This window comes from Diabrotica virgifera, chromosome 7 (assembly GCF_917563875.1).
Source record: "Diabrotica virgifera virgifera chromosome 7, PGI_DIABVI_V3a".
NCBI classification, from domain to species: domain Eukaryota; kingdom Metazoa; phylum Arthropoda; class Insecta; order Coleoptera; family Chrysomelidae; genus Diabrotica; species Diabrotica virgifera.
Genome location: NC_065449.1, coordinates 107,039,211 through 107,066,287, shown reverse-complemented (window position 1 = coordinate 107,066,287; position 27,077 = coordinate 107,039,211).

Here is a 27,077-nt window from a genome sequence, read left to right as displayed (position 1 = left end):
CACAGGTTTTAGATTTGATAGATTTTTAGAGTATTGATTTTGATAAATAAAAGACAATTCTGTATGTTTATTTGATATTTTTGCTTTATGTCGTTTTCCTATTTTATCCCGATTAGGATCAACTAAGAGATACTGAAACCACGAGAGAAGATAAGTATAACGTAAGATAATTTAGACATTTTTTAATATTATAAAAAGGCACCCTGAGATTTTTTATTCATTTTTTATGTATGATTTGCGACAATTAAATAATTAATCAAATAAATAATAAATAATATAAAATTAATAAGAAGCAGATCATAACAATATATCTGACTGGAAAGACTGGTCATAATTTTTAGTAAGAAAGAGTGAACGATTTTCCGTTTTATCCGTTCATAGGGATTTTATTTTTACCCATGCTTCGCTTACTGTGCCAAAGCCTAAGTAGGTAAGCAGCTCTCGTGTATTTTCTTGTCTAGTATTTCCTATCCTTTATGTCCTTTGTCATTAACCATAATACCTATGTATTGTGCCCGTTTTTTCTCTACCTACTATTTTTACTCTAATATGTTCACTCCACCATTCTATTATATTGCCTCGACCTAAAATTTATTCTACCAAAGCTTCTATAGTCGTTTTACATTCTATTATATTCCCATACGTATTTAGAAGAGACGAATACGCCACATTACTAAGCTTTAAATTTAATATGTAATATTCTGTAGAAAAGTGTTTTTCAATCTGTGGGTCGCGACCCCCCGAGAAAAAGTTGAGGTTCTTAAAACACAATTTTAGTGGGAAGGATATGCCTGATTGTTTTTCAAAAGTTTATCAAATTGTGGTACTATTTTTGAAAGGTTAATCATCAAATCATTTTCTAATTGCAGTATATTACTCTTTTTAGTTTTAATGTCTACCATTGAAAAAAATGTCAGTTCACACATGTATGCGAATTGCACTAAGAATTGAATTGTACTAATAATTTAAGAGCTTCCCTTGTCAGCTCTGGTTATTGGTGTTTTCTTTTCATCCAAAGTACGTCGGCGCTTTGCGAATAAAATTCCATTTTAAGCATGCCATCAGCAGCTAAATCTAGAAGACAGTCTTTCATTTTTTTAGTGACATCAGCCAGATCTATTGATTTATCCAAAAAAGGGTTTAAAATCCATCTACTCCCATTTTCAACTTCAGAGCGCAAGTCTGGAAAGTATGTCAAAAGTTGCTCTTGTAAATTATGCTAGCTCTGAATGACGCATGATGCAAGGAACGTGAGCCGATACTGCAAAACTTTGGTCTGTTGCATTATCTTCACCAATCTTCTGAACACATGGAAAAGACTCAAAACATTTTGTTTTGCAGAGAGGTTGGCCATAAACGAAGTTTTGTCTGAGATGCTTTTACTTTATCTTTAGGTGTTAAAATATTCTCTTCTCTTCCCTGAGGGTTCTTGTTCACATTGTTAAGGTGGCTAAAAAGATCTGCCAAAATACTAATTTCAAGATCCAATAGGGTCAGAAAAACGATAAGCATATTTAGATTTTACATCTTGTAAAAACATTAACAACTCAGCTTTCAGTTCCAGAACTCTTGCCAACACCTTTCTTTTGGATAGCCACCTGACCTCTACGCGATAAAGGAGATTTTGATCAAGCGAGCCCATATCTTCACAAACGATTCTGAATAGCCGGGTTTGCAAAGCTTTATCTTTGATAGAATTTATAATTTGTTTTACCTCCTTGAGGTCACGTCATTTAAATCAAAAGGTACTACCTTAGCAGCAAGAGCCTGTCGATGAAAAAAACAGTGTGTACAGGATATGTTTGGCATGGTCGTTTTTATTTTGCAATGAGTCCGCTATTTCTGGCAGTCATAGCTTTAGCGCCATCGCTACAAATAGCGATACATTTTTTCCAAGTAATAAAAAATAAATCAATAAATAAGTTGTAGAAAGCAGATTCTAAAAACATCGTATAAACACTGGCAAGTAGTGTTTGCAGGAAGTGCTTTGCAATAGTTATTTTCCTAACAAGTGCAGAAAGTCATTCTTTTCCGCACGCGACTGCAGTTTGCCGAACGACGCGAAGCGGGAGTTCGGCAAGCAGTCGAGTGCGGAAAAGAGACTTTCTGCAAGAGTTAGGAACAATATTTTTCTAAGAGTCTTTAAAAAATTACCAAATCTTAATCAATTAATTTAATTAATATGAAAATACGTACACAAATTAATTCTTTCAAGGTTGTCAAAACCAAATTTTCCATATAATTAGTTAGCATGACGACGAGCTTGGTTTCCATTACGATGATTCAAAACGACTGTTATTGTCTACCGATTTGACTTTCGAATATTATGTCAAAATAATTTTATTTCATCGAATTGTCGCGTTAATTTCATTAAAACAGGAACACAATAAGATATATTTAAAATAAATTAGTAAATAATATCTAGATATTAGTTTATTGCATGTATTATAATTACTTTAAGGCCATATTAACATATCTAAATTAACACGCGTGCGGAAAAGCAAAAACCGCGTGCGGAAAAGTAACACGCGTGCGGAAAAGTAACACGCGTGCGGAAAAATGAAACTTTCTAAACTAAAATGCGTGCGCGAAAGTAGACATTTTTGCACGCTCGTAGAAAAAATAAGATTTCTACTACGATATAGCTACAAAGCGCACAACTACTACCTACTGTACACAGAACATTTTTGTAGATTCGTCAAACTGCAAAACAAAATGTTGGCCGTTCTTTAATTGTGGCCCGCGTGAATAAAAGATAAATGTACCAAAAATAGGAAAAAATTCTTACCTAACGTACATAGGTTTTAATTAGTTTATTTCTTTGCCTTTCTATGATACCAAGGGGGTCGCCAAAATATTTGAACCTGTAAAGGGGTCGAGAAATTAAAAAGATTGAAAAACATTGCTGTAGGTAGAGCATTGCTATTCGGACTTTTGAGACTGCAACTCTGAAAAGTTCATTTCTCTCATTATCCGTACCATTTTCATTATTTATTAATAAATAGTTATTTTCCTAACTAGTGCGGAAAGTGATACTTTCACGCACGAGACTGCCGTTGACCCGAACGACGCTATAGCGGAGTTCGGGCAAGCAGTGGAGTGCGGGGAAGACACTTTCCGCATGAGTTAGGAACAATATTTTTTTTCTAGGGACGTACGTTTGAAAAAAGCCACAAAAAAGAGAGTCATATCAATTTTTATTTAGGAGTGAAAATACACAAATTAATTATTTGACAAGGTTCTCAAAACCAAACTTTCAATATAATGATTTACTACGACGACGATATTGGTTTCCATGACGACGATTTAAAACCATTGTAATTTTTTACTGATTTGACTTTTAAATCTTATGTAAAAATAATTTTATTTCATCGAATTATTGCGTTAATTTCATTAAAACATGAACACGATAAGATACATTTAAAAAAATTAGTAAATAATATCTAAATATTAGTTTATTGCATGTATTATAGTATATTATAATGCCATATTAGAAGGCATTCTACTTTCCCGCACGCCGTGCGGAAAAATTTACTTTCACGCATGCCGTGCGGGAAAGGGCAACTTTCGGAAACGAAATGCGTGCTAGAAAGTGGCTGTATAAGCACGGCCGTAGAAAAATATATGTTTCATCACATCTGATTCAATTTGGTAAGTTTAAAAGTTCCTGAATATTATAAACGATCAAGAAGAGACAATAAAGTTTACAATGGAAAAGGAATACAATAAGACCCTACCTTTCCTCGATGTTTTGGTCTCAAAGAAGGATACTGGATATAAGACTCAAGTGTATAGAAAACCAACACACACCAACAGATATCTCAATTACAAATCAAATCATAACATCAACGTTAAAAAGGGAATCATTAAATCCTTATATGATAGAGCCAAAATTACTTGTTCTAACGAAAATTCATTTTTAGAAGAAAAACAATTGTTAACATCTGTTTTATTAAAAAATGATTATCCCATATCGTTTATAAATAAGGAATTGTCAAGATTGGATCGAATGGAACAGAACAACTTAGAACGGGATCCTACAACATTCACAAGAAATAATATGAGGAAAATATCAATACCATATGTAAAAGGACTATCCGAGAAACTTAAAACAATAGGAAATAAATTCAACATATCAACAACATTCAAAACAACCAACACATTGAGATCTATTCTATCTAAAACTAAACCTAACAGTGAACAAGCAAGAACAAAGAATTGTATTTATAAAATACCTTGTGAATGCGAACAATTTTGTATAGGTGAAACGTCAAAACCATTAGCCAAGCCGCACACCAAAGAAACATGAAACGAAAAACATGAAACATGAAACGAAAAACATATTTCATGAAACTAAAACACTGCTAAACAAATCTCAAACTCCGCCTACCAATGAAACGAGTGTGATTCATGCTCATGACACATTTTAATTTTCGGAGAGTCTCATAAATGGCCGGACGTATATTTGTTTAGCAGTGGTTTATTTCCATGAAACGTAATTTACGTTTCATGTTTCTTTGATGTGTCTTAGACGTTAGAGTAAATGAACATCAGTCTTATATAAAAAGTAGAGAATTTGATAGATCTCAAATATGTCAACACGCATGGGATAATGAACATAGAGTTCAGTGGAGAGATTCAAGTATAGTCCTAAAAGAAGCAGATAGTAAAAAGAGAAAAATCAAAGAAGCGGCTCTAATTATGCTAAATGAAACCAATTGTGTCGCAAATTCCTCGGTAGAATGCAGTAGGATGTGTTTACCCATATTAAAGGAGGAAGTCAATAGAAAGAAAATACCACAATTAGTAAATCGGTAACATATCGAGTTAGTACATATTTAGTATTTTAGTATTATTTAAAATTTAAAATATCAAGTCAGAATTTTGTATTAGTTTTGAGAGTAAACTAAATGTAAACCCAAATACTTACGATGTCGGGATAGTATCACGAGGTTTTTCCTGGTTTTCCCTCGTGATTTACTATGGAATCTCTAACACGAGAATTTCAGTGCCACCGTTGCATTTGGTTGTCTTTTTAAAGACAGATCACATGCTATGATTTTTTGTGGCGGATATTCTTGAGTTGGGATTGATTTCATGTAATCGAATGAACTATCTTTTAGTAAAGTCGTCCCAGGAACGCAACTCATCAATATTGGCAATATCATTTTAAAGTCGTCTACTTTAAAATGTATATACGTGTCTGAATTGCCGATATAAATGAGTCAGATTAAATAAATTATTAGAAGAATTTTTTACTAAGCAACAACATTTTTGTTTATTTAGTATTATTTTGTATTTTGACAACGACACCCGACTTGGGCGTCGAAACGTTAATAAAATCATTTTTAGGTAAAATTGTGGCTTATTTCCCATTTGAATACACTTGATTATAAAAATGCCACAAGCAAATAGCTTCAGAACAACTTTAAAAGTTTTATTACAATTCTGGTAAGAACATAACTCATAGATATTAAACAATGTAGTGCACATCAAATACAACTCCCTGGCCTCCCATAGATTATAAGGAGCAGATACGATACAAATAAAACATATCAGGGATCTAATTTATTTGGGCCAAGCCGTCGCTGCCGCTGCCGAGAAACCGTCAGCAGGGCAGACAAATTCAAGTAATTAAAAGCTCCACCTACGCAACCAATCCTCCGTGTACAGTTAACAGTAGGCTCATTACTATAATGTGCGACTCTTTTGAGCAGAGGCGTGGCTAGGCTCCGTTCATGACTTGCTTGATGTGTGGATGTCACGCTTTGCTTAACGAGTTGCCAATGTCAACCAATCGGTTTTTGATTGTGGAGGTTTGTCCACAGGCCGAGGGCTTCGATATTTTTACATACAGTTGTATTTTAGTTTGATTAATTGACTTTTCGAGGCTGTTGTTTACTTTATCTCAATGTTTATATGGAAATTTCATATACGGGTTCAGTTTATGGGGATTTAACACGTGAATGTTAGGGCGGAGAGGGTTGAACCAGAGTACTGCGTGTTGACATGTATTTATTGTTGGTAGGAATGTCACAAAAACTATGGCTACTACTTTTATTAATTTTAGGTTAACAACATTTCAGTGTGGAAATAACGTTGTTTTATTTTTTTTGTACATAACAATAATGTTTTTTTCTACGAGCGTTCAAAAATGTCTACTTTCGCGCACGCATTTTAGTTTAGAAAATTTCACTTTTCCGCACGCGTGTTACTTTTCCGCACGCGGTTTTTACTTTTCCGCACGCGTGTTAATTTAGATATGTTAATATGGCCTTAAAGTAATTATAATACATGCAATAAACTAATATTTAGATATTATTTACTAATTTATTTCAAATATATCTTATTGTGTTCCTGTTTTAATGAAATTAACGCGACAATTCGATGAAATAAAATTATTTTGACATAATATTCGAAAGTCAAATCGGTAGACAATAACAGTCGTTTTGAATCATCGTCATGGAAACCAAGATCGTCGTCATGCTAACTAATTACATTGAAACTTTGGTTTTGACAACCTTGTCAAAAAATTAATTTGTGTATGTATTTCCATATTAATTAAATTAATTGATTAAGATTTGGTAATTTTTTAAAGACTCTTAGAAAAAATATTGTTCCTAACTCTTGCAGAAAGTCTCTTTTCCGCACTCGACTGCTTGCCGAACTCCCGCTTCGCGTCGTTCGGCAAGCTGCAGTCGCGTGCGGAAAAGAATGACTTTCTGCACTTGTTAGGAAAATAACTATTTCAAACGTTTAAGTCTTAAGTACCTAATATTAAAAATTAATATGAACGATAATACGGTTCAGCGTTGTTAATAATCCACAAAAGTAAAGTAGGTATTAGAAGTAAAGCTAGGTCAAGTGTTCCAGCTTTTTTTACTACATAAACTTTAAAATAAAATTTCACGAGAAAATAGCTACATTATGAGCTTATTAGAATTACATACAAAGAAGGCTGGTATGCAAATTGCCGTCAAATTTGTTTGTTGTCCACGATCCTTTTGAACATCTCCTTCTTAAATTAAAGTGCCGTGAATTTCTGTAGCTGTCCGCCATACATTGTCTTGTCAGGTGCGATGTTAGCTAGTCAGGATAAATTATTTTATTTTTAGCAGCATTAAGAATTAAGAAGCATTTTATAACAATGGATTCCTGTCTATTGGCGAATAGGTATTTCGCAGCCCAGACCAGACCACTCTTCTTACTAGGTACTTCCTCATTTCTGTCACTGTCCTTCCATGATATTTAAAACATTTGGCGGAGGACGGAGGTATCACATTTCAAAAACTTTAAGTTTGTTAATGGATCTGGCCATTAAGGTCCATGCTTCCATTCTGTATAAAAAACAGGCCAAACGTAACACGTACGTTTAGCATCTTGTTAAATCTTGTATGTCAGGTTACAGTCTAACTTGCGATCAGTCACAAAGTTTCAAAAAAACGTTTCTGGCTTGTTCTACTCCTACTCTGCTCTTTATTTCAATTTCAGACTATGGTCCCAACTAATTATTTCTAACTAAAATCATTGTTTTTGTCTTAGATTCATATATTTATTTTCAAACTCAAAACTTTACTTGCAAGAGTTAGATCAATTATCTGTTATCTGCCAATATCGCTGTGTCGTGGGTATAACTAATATTATTGTTAATAGATAAATACGTCGTTTACTTTAATCCCTTTCTACTAGAGTCTGCCAGTACTTCTGCGAAGGCTTTTTCTGCTTATAAGTTGAACAACATTGGAGAAAGTATGCAACTTTACCTAACTTCGATAAATAATCGATAAAATAGAGAGAAAAATCCTTTCTTTAAAAAATCAAAACGGAAAATCCTTTCTTTGATCTAAACTCGTATTAATGTGTGGATACTAAAGATCGCCTCTCTCGTGCAAAGTTCATTTTTGAAACCAAACTGAACTCCAGCCACTGAACTCCTCACATTCCTTAAATAATCTTGTGTGTATATTCTCAAGGAAAGTTTTAACTTGCTCATTGGGCTTAATTGCCGGAGGTCCTTACAGAATTTCGCACGTGGTATATTGGTTAGGGCGATAAATGTAGAGTGAAAGCAAAACCAATTTTTTAGAATTTGACCCGTATCGTAAATATATGGTTAAACCGCTTCAAAACAATTTCTAGATTTTTTCATTAACTTGATTGTTTCAGCATAGGTACATGCATCTGGTCCTGGGGCTTTGTTGCTTTTTAATAGTTTGACAGCGTGTACAACCTCAGCTTTGAAAATACTTGGGCCATTTATGCCTGGTTGCACCAACAAATCTTAAGGACCAGCTTAGCCCCTCAATTTATAGATAGGTCCGCTTTAAGTGTCATTTCCGCTGCACCATAATTTTCGATTTTTATCTATGCAATCCACGTGGCAATCCATTGTGGCAAGCTGAAATTTGATCTAAGACTCAATGGTGCAACGGGAATATTTCTTAAGATGAGCTTAAGGCACGTCTTAAGCTTAAGATCTGTTTTTGCAACCAGGCATTATATGCCAGGGTAATAAGACAAAAATATACCCTGTTCGTGACACTTCAGCAGCCAGGGTACTGAAACGTTTTTTCGACAGGTAATACCTATAGGAACAAATTATAACTATTTCTTGCGTAGGATCTGGCGATCATTTTTATTTATAAACAATTAACTGTCAAAAAATTGCATTTCCCCCTTTTTTTTCAAATCAACGGAAAACAGTGCAACTTATGATTTTTTTAGTACAAATATCTTCGAGATTATGGAAAAAGCTTTAAAATGACGTATTACAAAGTTTGATATACTCATTTATTGTTAATATAATTGCCAAAAAAGTCGGAATTGCAAAAAAAATATTTTCTCAATAACTGTAGTAAAAATTAGTCTACAGCATTGAAATTTTTGTCAAATGAGCGTTCTTTGGTGTTTAATATGTGATAAAAATTTCAAAGCGATTCATTTAATTCTTTAAATTTTATTCAAATTGTTTATCCCAGAGAGCATTTTTTTTGCAATAACAACAGTCAGAAAAAAATGACCTTAGAACCATTTCGCAGGTGTTAAATGAAAGAGCATAAGCTACATTTTCAACATGGTTTAAAAAAGTGAATAAAAAATGCATTTATTAGTAAATAAATAATTATGAAAAAGTATCGTCAATTTTTCTTTATATACTTTTTGAATAACTTTTTCCAAAAAAATTAATTTTTTTACCCTGTTTTAAGTGCACAACTACCAAGTAATGTTATCTATATCATAATTGATAAAAAATTATAATAAATATGTATAATTTCTTATATAACAAAATAAAAAGTTTATGAGGAAAGATTTAAGATACTTTTTCATAATTATTTATTACTAATAAATGCATTTTTTATTCACTTTTTTTAAACGAAGTTGAAAACATAGCTCATGCTCTTTCATTTGACACCTGTGAAATGGTTCTAACGTCATTTTCTTCTGACTTATGTTATTGCAAAAAAATGCTCTCTGGGATAAACAAATTGAATAAAATTTAAACAATTGAATGAATCGCTTTAAAATTTTTATCACATATTAACCCTTAAACGCCCAACCTTTTTTAGGTTCCATGTACGCCCAAGGGTGGGTAAAAATGTCCACCTCGAAAATAGCTAATATATTTATTGAGAGTTGTTAAAAATGGATTAAACTTAAGAATCTTATGCTTAATAAACACAGCATCTTCTAAAATATTAATATAAATAATTTTCAAACCTTACAACAAAATTACAATGTAAGTACATCAAAATTAACATACCAGTAATTCAGATTTGTCGATTTTCTCCATATTCTTTCTTTCAGCCTCCTCATTGGCGGATAATTATGTAGATTATGTAATTATACATCGATAATTATATGGATTATCTTCCTACCAACGAGAAATTATATAGAAACCTTTAGTAACAAGTTTTGCCAAGGGTGTACTTTTTATGCCCATCCATATTTAACTCAAGATGCTGCTTTTATTTTCAAAAATATTGGTAGAACCAAATTAACATTCGATAATGGGCTTGTCTTTTTAACAATAAGTATTAAAAAAAAATGTAAACACGTAATAAATATGTTACAAGGGAATACGCATTAGATGGACATTTTTTAGCCACCCTTGGGAGTTTAAGGGTACCAAAGAACCCTTATCTGACAAAAATTTCAAAGCTGTACACTAATTTTTACAACAGTTATTGCGAAAATAATTTTTTTTGCAATTCTGACATTTTTTCGCAATTATATTAACAATAAATGAGTAAATCAAACTTTGCAATACGTCATCTTAAAGCTTTTTTCATAATCTCGAAGTTATTTGTACTAAAAAATCCATAAGTTTCCCTGTATTCCATTGATTTGAAAAAAAAGTGAAAAATGCCATTTCTTGACACTTAATTGTTTATAAATAAAAATGGCCGCCAGATCCTACGCCGGAAATAGTTACAATTTGCTCTTATAGGTATTACCTGTCAAAAAAACGCTTCAGTGACCTGGCTGTTCAAGTGTCATGGAAAAAACCTTATTACCCTGGACTATTAAATGTGACCAGCTGCGGTGGCTTTTGAGTTCTGTGATCGTATTTGTTTTTCTGGCTCTTGTCGAGATTCAAACCTTGAAATATGTCCCAGATATGCCACTTTTCTTGATTTTATGTTCTCCTAAATGTTCCCATTGTTTTCACTACAGATTTTAATAATTCTCGCACGATTTCTTTATTCAATGGAAATACTGAAGCTATATTGTTCAATATTTCAATTAGGGATTTATAAAAAGCTTTAATAATAAGTGACCAACTTAAACATTTATTAATCCGAATAAAATAATTACCAAATATTTTATTTGATATTTTAAGGTTTCCACGCGAATTATAAAAATGTTTATCATATAAGTCTCTAACTGTGGTGAAAATCACCCCGCAAATTATAGAGGGTGTGAAGTTCACAAACAATTACAAAAACTTAAATTCCCTAACTTGAGACGATATAACGCGAGGACAAACCAAGATAGAACTACAACAGTCCACTATGTGCAACCTGGAATAACATATGCACAAGCAACGCAAGCAGTTAACCAGCAAGCCTCCAACCAAACTACTACACAACATATTATACCAAATCAAACTAATAACCACACAGACATGTCAGAACTGAAAGACATGTTAAAAAAACTAACGGAACAAATGAGCACTATGCTCAACCTCCTAACCATGATTCTCAACCAGAAATAACTCAGTTACTAAAGCTAGTATTATGGAACGCCAATGGCTTAAGTCAACATGTAGAAGAATTAAAACTATTTATTAACACACAAAAAATTGACATAATGCTGATTACAGAAACTCATTTTACATCCAAAAACCACATTAATATTCCACGATTTACAACTTATCATACGCAACATACCAACGAAAAAGCACATGGAGGTACTGTAATAATAGTTACTAATAAACTAAAGCACTACGAAATACAAAAACATGAATGCGACTACATATCTACAGGCCACCAGCATTGTTGTGGAAGATCAACTAGGCCCACTAACAGTATCAGCTATATACTGTCCGCCAAAGCACAATAACAAAACGGAACAGTTTGAAAAATTTTTTAAAACATTAGAAAATAGTTTTATAGCAGGAGGAGATTTTAATTCTAAGCATACTACCTGGGGATCCAGAATTATTACCACAAAAGGTAGAGAACTTCTTAAAGCTATAAACGCGACCATTGCAAATTATCTCACCACAAGGGAACCAACTTATTGGCCTACCGACAATACAAAAATACCTGATCTACTCGACTTTTATATTGTTAAAGGAATTAATGTTACATTGGCAAAAGTAGAACCTTGTTACAATCTACCCTCTGACCACTCTAGCGTAATCGCAACATGGTATGCACAAATAACAAATAGTACACTAAACAACCATCACTATACAGTAACAAAACAGACTCCAAACAGAATTTAAAGAGCATTGCCCAACTGTAATAAAGGAAATTATTGCTAGAAAGAGAAAAATTAAGGAGGAGTGGCGAAGAAAAAGAACACCTGAGAACAAGACGAAATTAAATAAAATAACCAAGGAAATTAAATTACCATTGTAGTTTATCGGCAAACACAGATAGTGAATATTCCCTTTGGAAGGCCATGAGAAAAATCAAACACCCGAAACAACAAATACCACCAATACGGAACCAAGAGGGAAACTGGTGTAGGAATAATAAGGAAAAAGCCGAAGCATTTGCAAATCACCTCACTAATGTATTCCAGTCACATCCCATGGAATATGGTGACACAGAGAAAGAAATAAATGAATTCCTGGAATCGTCCTACCAGATGGACTTACCTATACAAAAAATCACCACTTAAGAAGTTAGAAATATTATCCAGCATGAAATCAGTCCAAAAAAAGCTCCAGGGTATGACCTGATCAACAGGAAAGTATTGAAGCAATTGACATGCAAAGGTCTGAAAATGATAACGCAAGTATTTAATGCAATATTTAGGCTAGGTTACTACCCAGAACAATGGAAAGTTGCTCAAATTATTCTCATACATAAGCCAGGGAAAAATAAAACTCAGGTGACTTCATACAGACCAATAAGCCTGCTACCTGTTCTATCAAAAATCTTGGAAAAACTTCTCCTTAAACAATTATCCCCAGTTATAGAAGAAAGTTGTGTAACACAGTTAGTAGACAAACAAATAGCCTACAATCAAGAACTGCATTTAGTGTACATAGACTTAAAAAAAGCATACGATACTGTACCACAAAGTAAACTTTGGGAAGCCCTCGAAAAAACTAACATCAGTCTGAACCTCATTAAAGCTGTAAAAAATCTATACCAACATAATATAGCAAAAGTTAAGATAGGCAAGGAAATCTCGTCAGGATTTGAAGTGAATAAGGGTCCTAAACAGGGCTGCTGTCTATCGCCGACACTATTTAAAATATATTTAGAGCAAGTTTTGAAATCCTGGAAAAGGAAATGTAAGAATATGGGTATACCGCTAAATGATGATAACATGCTATACACTCTATGTTTTGCGGATGATCAGATTCTTATGGCCCAGGATTATCATGATATTGAATATATGACCCGAAAAATCATAGAAGAGTACCGGAACTGGGGTTTAGAAGTGAATACCAAGAAAACGGAATATATGTGCGTTGGAGGTATACAGCAGGATCTAGCGTTGGAAAATGAAATAACTATTAATCACTGTCAGGAATATAAATACTTGGGTCTTACAATTACACAAGATGGAACGTTGGACAAGAATATCCAAGAAAGGTGCACACAAGGAAGGAAAGCTATCGCATTATTGAACAAAATCCTATGGGACCAAAGTATCTCCAAAGAAAATAAACGTAACATCTATAACAGCATTGTTAAGAGCATTATAACATACAGCAGCGAAGTTTGGCCACTTAAAGAAAAATCCGAAAATATGCTCAGAACAACTGAAATGGACTTCTGGAGAAGATCTGCTGGTATATCAAGAATACAAAAAATCAGAAATACAAGAATATTGGAGATAATGGATGTAAAGCATACAATAATGGACGATATAAAAACAAAGCAACTAAGATGGTTTGGCCACGTACAACGTATGGAAGAAGACAGATTACCCAAGCCAGTGCTACGATGGGCACCAAAAGGACCGCGGAAGAGAGGAAGACCTAGGAAAAGCTGGATAGAAGGAATCCATAGGGAAATCGGAGAAAGAGGCTTGAACGAAGACATGTGCTACGATCGAGAGCAATGGCGATTGGGAATCGGAAGACGTCGTAGAACGTTATGATCCGATTATATATATATATATATATATATATATATATATATATATATATATATATATATATATATATATATATATATATATATATATATATATATATATATATATATGTATATTGATGTGATCTTGATTATTGATATGAGATAATATTCTTATATGTTACTTAATTTAATCAATGTATTAATACTAATCTAATTAATTAACCAGATCACATATCAATATGTTTTCAATCTCAGGGCGAATTATAAATTAATTACTTACTTCCGTGGCTTCTAAATATTTCTTAATGGTTCCTAATCGGGATAGAAAAGAAAAGAGTAAAAAAAATACACATATGGGTTACAATTATAATCAAAATATTTTTTATTTTATTTAAAAGGCAATCAATGCTTAATATTTGCTATTTCTTATTATTCTTAAACATAACATTTACAAATGGGAATCTTATTTCCTTTTGGTTTTCAATTGAAAGTTTTTATTAACATTTAACTATTAGGAGTTATTAGGAACAACTCTATTTAAGTTTGATGAAGCTTTTCTGATATTATTGATTATGTTATTCAATTTTTTATATGGAATTTAATACGAAAAAACCCATACATTCATGTCCAAACAAATGAGACTGACCTTTTCCTGGTGAACTGAAAATGTCCTCACACAAGACCCTTTCCTGCTATCCTTGGCTGCGATCAAACCTCGTCCTGGCTTCCAGTGATGTTCTCCTTTGAAAAACTAGCTCGAATAGTTCTCGTTCCTGCTTTTGTCGTGATGCTGTGTTCTACCTTTTTCGAAACTGCTATCAGCTACCGGGACACTCTGGGCTCAAGGAGGTTCTTTTACTCTCCACCTGGCCTACTTCTCGTTCCACGATAGATACTCCACACTCACGGAACTACACCGGCTTTCTCACTCCTCGAACACTACCGTCTACTACTCGACTTCACTTCTCGACAGCTCAAAACATTCTGCCCTCACTTTGTCATCCATTCCCCTACTTTCTAAATATCCCTTCCAGATTCACAAATCAATCTTCCACCACCAACTCTCATTCGTAATATTCCTCAAAACCAATTTTTAATCTTTCTAAATATGCTTAATGGATTTCAAAAGAAAATATTTAATTCCCATTCTAAAATACTTTCTAACTATTTACAAATTTTAATGACCTATTCTCTCTTTCAAATGAGTCTTATTTAGCATAGGCTAATGATCGAAACCTTCCGCGAAAAACGATAATGAACTATCATCTATTTCACTGAGTTTTATTTAGCATAGGCTAATGATCGACCTTCCGAGAAGAACGATAATGGTACGCGTCATTCACTTTGTTTATCTAAGCACATTGTTCCGAGTTTCGTACGCTTATTCTAATCACTTCTTAAAATTACATATAACAATTTGTTGTATACAGGTTGTTTTAAATTTATATGCCCGTGGTTGAGAAAATTGAAAATATTTTATATTAAATTGAATTCTGTTTATAATTATCAAAATTTAATTTTCATATCAAATAGAAATATAACAAATCCCCGCCTTGTATTCGATAAAATTTATCTGCATTTTTAAAAATTTTTTCGAGGCAAAACCAACTCCCTGTATATTTCCTTACTTTAATCTACGTCTTATATCCTAACTTACTATCTACTTCATGTAATTCTGTCTTTTATTCGTGATATTTGTATACATCGTGAATATTATAAATTCCTCGGATCTTTTCCGAGTTCCTGTGCCTCAACTCATAACTATTTATCCCATTTTCATTATTCACGATGTACGGGTCTTCGAAAACAGGCATCAACTTTGCGCAAATGCCCCCAGGAAGATTTGATACTCGTAATGCCCTCACGAGTACTTTTTCACCCTTTTGGAAAGTCACTGGTCTTCTTTTTCTATTTTGTTCCTGTCTTTGGATATATTTTTCGTTGCTTCGCCGTAATCTTCTCTGTACGGTTTCAATCACCTGTTGATATTCTTTTGGCTCTTGGTCTTCCCATGGCCTTATCGGCAATACACCCTTCATGATGTATTCTGGGGTCTCTTTTGTTACTGTGCTCGGAATTGTATTTAGATACCTTTCTATTTCCGCCATTTTCCTGTCCCAGTGGCGATGTTGGCCATCTGTTGCAATGCGAAGAAATTTCGTCACTTCCTGTATGAATCGTTCCGAAGGATTACTCTGTGGATGCCTGATGCTGACAAAATTTGTCTCTATTCCTCGTTCTCGAAGTTGTCCCTTGAAACGATCATTTCGGAAATACGTTGCATTGTCCAGTAGGATCTTTTTTGGTGTTCCTACTATGGCTATAAAATTGTCGATTTTTCTTAATATTTCCTCCCCCTTTGTGGTGCGGCAACTATATAATTTTACGTATTTTGAAAACACATCCACCATTACCAGAATATGTTTGTTCCTTTTAGTGGTCATAATTAGATCGCTTAACATATCTATTGCTACAATGTCTAGTTTGTTTCGGGCTTCAATATTTTTGGCAACATTTTCGTTTTTGAAATTCCGACTCTTATATTTTTGACATACATCGCACTTCTGGGTAATTTCCTTTGCAATGCGGTAATCCTGTCGGCTGATGTAATTTTCCCTAAAAACGAGCCAAACTTTTCTGCTACCGATATGCCCATTGTCCTCATGTAATTTCTTTATTATCTTTTCGGCCAATGTCTGTGTCACTAAATATAGTTCCTTTCCGTCTATTCTCTTAAAATATATGTCATTTTCTACTTCCGCTCTTCTTTTCTCTCTTTCCTCTAGGTCTTCTTGGTTTGTCCTTATCTCATTTAACGAATATATCCCTTCTTCTTGTATTAATCTATTTAGTCCCACCTGTAGAGTAATTGTTTCCTTTTTTCCCGTGTCCTCATCCCGTGTTAGAGCGTCGGCTATTATGTTGTCTTTTCCTTTTATATATCGGAACTCAAAATCATACTCCTGTAATAATAGAATACCTCTATGTATTCTATTATTTACTAATCTATTCTTCATGATATGTACTAAAGCTGCATGGTCTGTTTCGATTGTGAATTTTGCTCCCAATAAGTAAAACCTCAATTTGTTTACGCAATATAGTACACTGGCAAACTCCAATTCTGTAACACTATATTTTCTCTCCTGTGTTTTAGTCACTCGCGATATAAAACATATCGGCACTTCTTGGTCGTTTTGTATTTGAGACAGAACTCCTGCAAATTTTTGTATGGACGCATAAGTTCGGAGTATAAAAGGTAAATTGTAAATGGGGTGGTATATTTTCGTTCCTTTTGCGAATTCTCGTTTTAATGTTTCGAAAGCTTCCTCCTGTTCTTCTTTCCAATTCCATTTTATTCCTTTTTTAAGCAACTTTATCAGAGGGATTTCCTTTTGGCTCAAATCGGGAATCAGTTTTTTAAAATAATTAATCGTGCCAAGAAAACCTCTCAATGTTTTCAAATTCGTTGGTCTTTATTTTCGTTTTCCCTTCTGGGATTAAAATCTCGTCTTGTATAGTCCCTCCTATTTTGATTTCTATCTCTGTAATCTTGTGTTTCTCGGGGCCTGTAATCTTCTCGCGACCTTCTTGATTTTCTTTCTCTTAGACGTGATTCTCTTATTTGTAGGAATTGGCATAAACTATCTATGTCTTTGTAATTTTGCAATGTGATATGGTCTTCCAGCGTTTCCTCGAAATGTCTTGCAATCAGTTCGACTAATTGTTCCGATGAGTAATTATATTGTAAATGTTTTGCATTATTGTAAATTTGCAAAGCATATGTCCTTTCTGATACACCCATCCTATCATTGTATTTCCCATTTTGCAATTCCTTGTTAATTTCCAATTGTTGGACCTTTCCCCAGAAATAATTCAAAAATTTTTGTTCAAATTGTTGCCAATTGCCGAATTCTTCTTCTTTACTATCGAACCATAGGCTTGCTTCATATTTGAGATGGTTTCTGATAGTTTCTTTTGCTGTATCGAAATTTCCGATGTGTTGTATTTTCTTTTTCAGGCTATTTATGAACGGCACTGGGTGTAATCTTCTTACATCCCCGCCAAACCTTATCTTCACGTCATCTGTGCTATGTATAACCATTTCTCTTCTTTCTCCGACATTTTGTTGAGTATTGATTTCTGCAATCTTTCTTTCCACTTCTTCTATGTCTGCTTGAATAGCGTTTTGCAACTTGTTTTCCAAACTTTCCATTTCTTTTTTCTGGCAATTCGTTATCTCATTTATTTTGCTTTTGATTTCTTTAATCTCTGTCTCTTGTTGTTGCATGTGATCTTTAATTTTCACTTCATACTTTTCTATGCGTTCCTCCATTTTCTTGTTGTTCTCTTCTATTGCTTGTTTCATTTTTTGTTGTGTCTCATCCATTTTTTGATCCAATTTTTGTTGTGTTTCATCCATTTTTTGTTGTGTTTCATCCATTTTTTGTTGTGTTTCATCCATTTTTTTATCCACTTTATCCATTTTCTTTGATGTTTCATCCATTTTTTGATCCAATTTTTGTTGTGTTTCATCCATTTTCTTTGATGTTTCTTCCTGATTTTTATCCATTGTTCGTTTTGCTTCATCCATTTTTTGTGACTGGAGTTGCATAAGTTGTAATATCTTTTCTAATTCTGACAATTCTTTTTTTCCTGTTTCCATGATTGTTGTGTTTAAGATATCTTCTTGGTCTGAATTTTCCTCTTGATCTGAATGTTCTTTTTGTTTTTTGTTGTCTTTGCTTTGGCTTCTTGTCACAGACATTTGTTTTCAAGAAGTACTATCCCCGCCAAATGTGAAATTTTAATAGTATGTTACCCAAAACGACTTTTTCTCACCCAAATATTATAAATTGTCAATAAATATATCAAATGTAAATATCGTAAAATTAAAATATTAAATCAGTTATGCAAAATTTGTAGCTAAAGAGATCTAAAATTTTATGTTATCCAATGTAAGTATCTCACTTTTTACCACAGGCATATAAATTTTCAAATACCGGCTTTACTCTTTCTATCCTTCAAATTTGCCACAGAAATATTTTTCAATGCTTTCCACGTTGGACGACAGTTGATGTGATCTTGATTATTGATATGAGATAATATTCTTATATGTTACTTAATTTAATCAATGTATTAATACTAATCTAATTAATTAACCAGATCACATATCAATATGTTTTCAATCTCAGGGCGAATTATAAATTAATTACTTACTTCCGTGGCTTCTAAATATTTCTTAATGGTTCCTAATCGGGATAGAAAAGAAATGAGTAAAAAAAATACACATATGGGTTACAATTATAATCAAAATATTTTTTATTTTATTTAAAAGGCAATCAATGCTTAATATTTGCTATTTCTTATTATTCTTAAACATAACATTTACAAATGGGAATCTTATTTCCTTTTGGTTTTCAATTGAAAGTTTTTATTAACATTTAACTATTAGGAGTTATTAGGAACAACTCTATTTAAGTTTGATGAAGCTTTTCTGATATTATTGATTATGTTATTCAATTTTTTATATGGAATTTAATACGAAAAAACCCATACATTCATGTCCAAACAAATGAGACTGACCTTTTCCTGGTGAACTGAAAATGTCCTCACACAAGACCCTTTCCTGCTATCCTTGGCTGCGATCAAACCTCGTCCTGGCTTCCAGTGATGTTCTCCTTTGAAAAACTAGCTCGAATAGTTCTCGTTCCTGCTTTTGTCGTGATGCTGTGTTCTACCTTTTTCGAAACTGCTATCAGCTACCGGGACACTCTGGGCTCAAGGAGGTTCTTTTACTCTCCACCTGGCCTACTTCTCGTTCCACGATAGATACTCCACACTCACGGAACTACACCGGCTTTCTCACTCCTCGAACACTACCGTCTACTACTCGACTTCACTTCTCGACAGCTCAAAACATTCTGCCCTCACTTTGTCATCCATTCCCCTACTTTCTAAATATCCCTTCCAGATTCACAAATCAATCTTCCACCACCAACTCTCATTCGTAATATTCCTCAAAACCAATTTTTAATCTTTCTAAATATGCTTAATGGATTTCAAAAGAAAATATTTAATTCCCATTCTAAAATACTTTCTAACTATTTACAAATTTTAATGACCTATTCTCTCTTTCAAATGAGTCTTATTTAGCATAGGCTAATGATCGAAACCTTCCGCGAAAAACGATAATGAACTATCATCTATTTCACTGAGTTTAATTTAGCATAGGCTAATGATCGACCTTCCGAGAAGAACGATAATGGTACGCGTCATTCACTTTGTTTATCTAAGCACATTGTTCCGAGTTTCGTACGCTTATTCTAATCACTTCTTAAAATTACATATAACAATTTGTTGTATACAGGTTGTTTTAAATTTATATGCCCGTGGTTGAGAAAATTGAAAATATTTTATATTAAATTGAATTCTGTTTATAATTATCAAAATTTAATTTTCATATCAAATAGAAATATAACAATATATATACATATATATATATATATATATATATATATATATATATATATATATATATATATATAGAAGAAACGAAACTAATTCCCCAACACCAATTTGGGTTCAGAACACAACACGGAACGATAGAACAGGTACATAGAGTGGTAAAACACATCAGAAGTGATCTAGAAAATAAAAGGTATTGTTCTGCTGCATTCCTGGACATTGGTCAGACCTTCGACAAGGTATGGCATACTGGTATGCTCTTTAAACTAATCCTTCACCATCCTTCACCATGAAAAACCTTCACCATCCTTTTTATCAAATCCTAATAAGCTATATTTCCAACCGACATTTCCTAGTCAAGCAGGATAATGAATACACAAGCCTAAGACCAATAAAAGCCGGAGTAACCACAAGGAAGTGTCTTGAGACCGATATTGTACTTGCTCTACACTGCTGACCTACCCACAAGTAACAGAACAACGTGTGCAACTTTTGCTGATAACACTGCTGTACTAGCCTCTCACCATGATCCAAATACAGCATCCAGAACCCTCCAGAAAGACCTTAATAATATACAAAGGTGGCTTAAAAATGGAAGATAAAGGCGAATGAGAGTAAATCCATCCATGTAACTTTCACCATGAAAAGACAAACATGTCCATCTGTAACATTAATGAAACGCAACTTCCACAAACCGATACTGTCAAGTACCTAGGAATCCATCTTGATAGGAGATTAACTTGGCAAAAGCACATTTTTACAAAAAGAAAACAACTAGGAATAAAATTCCGAGAAATGTACTGGATCATCGGTCGTAAATCTCAACTATCTCTTGAAAACAAACTGCTGATATATAAAACTATATTAAAACCAGTGTGGACCTATGGTATCCAACTTTGGGTGACAGCCAGTCAACCTAAAAGTACTGCAGAGATTCCAGAACAAAGTCCTTAGAACAATGCTGAATACCCCTTGGTACGTGCCAAACTATGTGATAGAGCAAGACCTCAATGCGCCATCCATAAAAACAGTAATAACAGAATATTACAAAAAATATTCCAAGAGACTAGAATCTCATCCAACCGAGTTAGCCAGCAACCTCACTGATGACCACAATGATGTACGACGCCCGAAGAAATTCAAAGTAGTGGACCTAGCAAGAAGATTCGAATAATCTGTGATAAATAAACTTATTTTTAACTTGTTTTAATTTAATTTATTTAAAGAGGGTGATCACTGGATATCCCTCTACTCCAGGTCAAATTTTCAATTTTTGTCAAATAATTTACCTATTGTTCTTAGTTAAGGACAGATTGTAAATATTACAACATTAAAAAAAATATATGTCTCTAATATCCAATAAAAGACAAAATGGAACAGACTTTTCTTCGTGTACCTACTGCAAAATTCGATTTCAACATAGCATATATATCCATGATTCCAAACCTCCCTTTTCAAATAAAAAGGAAACCGTATTATTGGTTCGAATACGTCATAGGTTATGAATAGAGCCGATTCGAGATTCAAGTTGTGATCCCCCGGTGCGAATCTAGAACCTCTGTCGTGGATTACGGCGGAGATGTGCGCGACTGCCATTCGAATCATATTGTCTGATATTTATCTGATCCCTGATGTTTCCACTTCGAAAAGATCGGTTACATTGGCGCCGAAAAAGAAAATATAAAAAATAAAGCAGTAAAATAAAATAAAACTTTGTCATCGCCAGTTATTTTGCAAAAATAAGACTCAGCGCAATTTAAATCCTCCACCCCTTCTTCCCCCTCTTCCCATTACCAAAATCGTCAGTTTTTATCCAAAACTATGAGGCGATAAACTACCCTAGATAATTGAAATAATATTCGAGGATAATATTTCAATCAACCATGATAGCTATCGTCTACCCTAGACTAGCTCAATCTCCCAAGTTGTGAGTCCACCTTGTCCTAATCAAAAACATGAACAATGAAAATGCAGAATGGAGCAAATAAAACAATAATATTTAACTAATCATGTTTATTTTTCATAAAAGACATAATTAAAGTATTAAAAAATAATTTACAAGACCTTGCCGAAACTTTACAGATCAGAGATGATACTTATCGATAGCACTTGGTATCTGTCTGCGGTTCCTTGGTGTCTTGCTGTTGATTCTGCGACGGGCTCTGGGGGCTTGTAGATGTTCTGTCCACCAGGCCTGAAGGTGTTAGTTGGTGGTGTGGTGTCTATGCTACGTTACTGCAGCATCGCCGGCGATATTGGGGGCTCCAGGTTCAGGGAGTCCTCCCACGAGGTGAAGGGTTGTCCGGTGAAGATTATTATTTGTCCAGAAAACTAGAATACATACAGGTACATTAGACACCAAGAATAAATGAAAGATATCCTTGCCATTCCAAGAAATAATCCAGAAATGTTGCAGAAAGGCAAGGTTAAACAAAATGAATAGTATTAAATAATGTTAGTAGTTAAATAGTTGTGGATTACTACATACATATGAAGATAATAGATAATATAAATACATTTTACCATGCGGTACAAAAATAAAAAGTACGAAAAGTAAGGTTAGATAGGAACATCAAAAAGATTACGGATATAGGCTTAGAAAAATGTGTACAATTATATTTAAACACTTACCCCAAATAAGAACGTCTGTTTGAAAATGTGACTGTGAGGCCAGACATTGCCTTAAGTAGATTTTAAGATTAAAATAAAAAAATATTCTTCATTTTGACAAAGAGGAAGGGTTCACTTGACATTGACAGAGTTGGTGAGTGGGGGCTTAAAATTTGAAACGAGAAACGACAGTGCGAAGTCACTGTCATGAACCACAGAACGATTGAATAAGAATGTGAATTCTGAGATAGAACAAGAATGTTGAGATATGCCTATAAATACCGAAAGAGGGCGCCAACCAGTTTTTAACGGGAAAAAAGGTAAAACAAATAGAAGAGGATTATTATTAAAGAATTATTAAAGAAAATAGAATAAAATAATTATTTGAAAATAAAATAGCAAAGATTAGCAAAAGACTAAATTTCAATTTTTTTCAGATTTTTCCATAAGTTGCCACCTTCCAACCACGAAGAACTGTTTTTATAGGTTTTTGGGAATTGTCCTCATTCTATTCGCTCCGTGCATGACTGACGCGCCACCTAGCGTAGTCGTATGAAATTTTTGGCGGACACAATTTGACGTTAAACGTATGATACAAATATGACCTATTTGACGTTAATGTAATATTTTTATTTACCATTTTTGATAAAATTTATTATACAAAGCTCGAGTGTCAAACAAACGTCAAATTAAAAAATAGATATTTGGAAGTTCTCTGAAGAAAATAAAGTGTTTTTCTTCATTTTTTCGTTATAGTTTAGTTGTCGGTGTTAACATTAATTAAGTGTACATTGAAAGCAATTAGACAGTGTGAATTATTATTACCAGATTTTAACATTAGCTGCGGGTCTATTGAACTATTACTTTTGTCGGGTGCGTTTAACACAAAATTGAAATATATGACGATAGGAATATGCCACCAGATCGGGGAAGGAAAGAAAGTCAGTATGAAAATATAAAAATAAATAATAAAAATCAAAACGGCAATAATAAGGTATGCTTTTTCTCATGAGGATCTTTCAGTGCCTCACAGTTTTTCGATTTCTTTCTTACGCATTAAATTGCATGTGACAGAAAAAAAACGCACTTCGGTGATTACATTTCGTCGGTGACATTTATAACATTTATTCTAGTTGTCAATAGATGGCGCTATAATTTACCAATTATACAGGGTGTCCAGAAACTCTACCGACAAACGAAGACAGGAGATACTTCAGATAATTTTAAGATAATTTAACCCAATTCACTTAGTCCGAAAATCCTTCCTAAGGAATCTAGAGCTCTTTGAAAATGGCGTCTTGTAATTAGTTTTTCTTAAATAACTCCAGAATGCTTCCATTTAGAAAAACAAAAATTGGTACGCGTATTTATCTTCAAGATATAAATCTAATCCATTCATTGCAAATTTCTAGTACCGATCATAGGCGTCCGTTTTGGGTAGGGCAACGGGTATTTTATCGCATAACTTTTTTATCTTTAACTTTTATGCATTTCTGACACTGGATTATTAAATTGTGAAGTATTCTAGTACTAAAAGGTACTCTTGTTTTAAATCGGTAGGATACACCGTTTTCTAGAAAAATCGATTTGAAAATTCTTCGCTTTCTGAATTACAAAAAAAAAATAAGAAAAAAGCTTTTTTGAAAGACGAAAACTGGTACATTTATTTATATTTCAGAGATATATCGATTTCATTAATTGCGATTTTCTAGTACTGGTCATAAGCGTCCGTTTTGGGTAGGTCAACAGTTATTTTATAGCATAACTTTTTGTCTTGAATTTTCGAGCATTTTTGACAATAGATTATTAAATTATGAGGTATTCGAGTACTAAAAGGTACTCTTACTTTATGTTGGTAAAATACTTCGTTTTTTGTTGAAAAGTTCTTTCAATTTTTTTTTCAAATTCCAAAAACGAAAAACTTTCAAATCGGTTTTTCTAGAAAACGGTGTGTCCTACGGACTTAAAGCAAGAGTACCTTTTATTACTAGAATACCTCACCATTTAATAATCCGGTGTCAAAAATGCATAAAAGTTAAGGACAAAAAAGTTATGCGATAAAATACCCGTTGCTCTACCCAAAACGGACGCCTATGACCGGTACTAGAAATTTGCAATCGATGGAATCGATTCATCTCTGAAAAGCAAATATGCATACCACCAATTTTCGTTTTTCTAAATAGAAGCCTTCTGGAGGTATTTAAGAAAAACTAATTTCATGACGCCATCTTCAAAGAGCTCTAGCTCCCTTAAGAAGCATTTTCGAACTAGGTGAATTGGGTTAAATTGTCTTAAAATTATCTGAGGAATCTCCTGTCTTCGTTTGTCGGTAGAGTTTCTGGAGACCCTGTATAATATATCTACGAATATAATCTACACAATTAATAAGACTATACAAATCAAAGAAAATACCCTTTTTATAAATGCAATAAACACAATTGATTTGATTTTATGCCAAATTGCAAATAAAATGTGACAACTGTCAGATTTAACTAAAATGTCATGTCACTAAAATGTATAATTGATGGATTCGACCGTTACTTGATGGAAGTTCATTTTATCTAACAATAAAACACTGAAAACGTGACATAAGAAAGCCCTGAAATTAGTGTATCCACCGCCACAGAAAGAACCCAGTACCTTCTGCTCTCTCACATATACTGGCAAGATAACAACAAAAATAGCCAGATACATAAAAAAGAAAGGAATAACACCAGCTTTCAGCACTAACAACAACTTAAGCAAATATATTAAGAACAATAAAAGCCGAAAGAGAAAGCAACTACAGAGTGGTGTGTACAAACTAACTTGTGGTGACTGTCCGAAAACGTACATCGGTCAAACTGGCAGAACTTTTGACAAACGGATAGCAGAACACAAAAGGGCATTCAACAATAGAAAAACAGACACTTCTACATACGCACTTCACCTTCTAGATCATAATCATTCTTTCAATGAAGAGTTTCAAATTCTGCATATTCTGAATGATATTCTGATATAATTCTGAATGACCAACTCGAGACAAACAGCTCCCCACTCCTCAACATCTTCAGTTGAAGACTTAAAAAGGCAAACACATTGTAAACTATATCACTTGAGAAGGCACTCTGCCGAAACAGCTGTAGTCACTTAGTTATAATAAATTTTGTGGAAGTATAGAAAACAAACGTTTTCAGTGTTTTATTGTTAACTAAAATGTATATTATCACGGACTTACCTTTTTTTCTACCATTTGTGACGCACTGAAAAATGCTCATGAAAAGAAGCATAAGCGAAATATCTATTGAAAAAAATTATTATTCGGTAGTTGTCATATTTCGCCGCTACGGGCGCTGGCAATAGTTTCGTGTATCCCCACCATGGTCACGCACGGAGCCCATATAGGTGCTTCAAAATATATCAAATCAAGGTTTTTTTATAGGTTATAATTTGAAATAACTGAGGCCCTTATTAGATTCAAAAATGGGATAATTACGTTCAAACCCCCTAAAACGTGGGGTTTTCTTTAGGGGTATTTTTGGGGGTTTGAACGTGTTTCGCCCAATTTTTGAAGGTCATAAAGGAATAAGTTATTTCAAATTATATAAACCATATAAAAAAGCCTTGATTTGATCTATTTTGAAATCTATAAAATGTGTAAAATTCCCAAAAACTCCTAACTGAACAGTATCACAAACTTTTTATAGTAAAAAGTTATACCTACCCTTTTTTTCAAATGCATCTACAAAAAATAAAAACGAAAAATAACCATTTTGATTGTGGGAGGAAGGGGAAAGGTGGAGAATTAGATTTGCGCTGCTGAGTCTATTTTTGAATCACATGGAACGTAAAGAAATGAAAACAATTTTAATTTGGGAGTGAGGGCATTTTGCCTAGCTTAACAAGGGGTACAATTTTCGCTATGAGTGCTGCTAGATTTAGTCGTGATAGAAAACCGCTTTATCGTTGGTCGTAGTAAAACCGTTAGCTTCACTGATTTTATCTCAAATTATTCATTTAATAAATCATTAAAGTGTTTTTTCATCCGTTTTTGATACTGCAGTATTTTATTATTTTCCTCTAGTTTACATCCAATCTCTGCTTTTTGAGATCTCAATTTGGCTATTTTATAATCTTTTTTACCTACCCTGGTATCAAGCTTATCTCATATACTTCTACTGTGGTGTTTGCATCAATCTACATAATATAGTTGTTTTGGTTTGTATTTTAGCAATCTATTTTTTTGGTCCTTTCTGA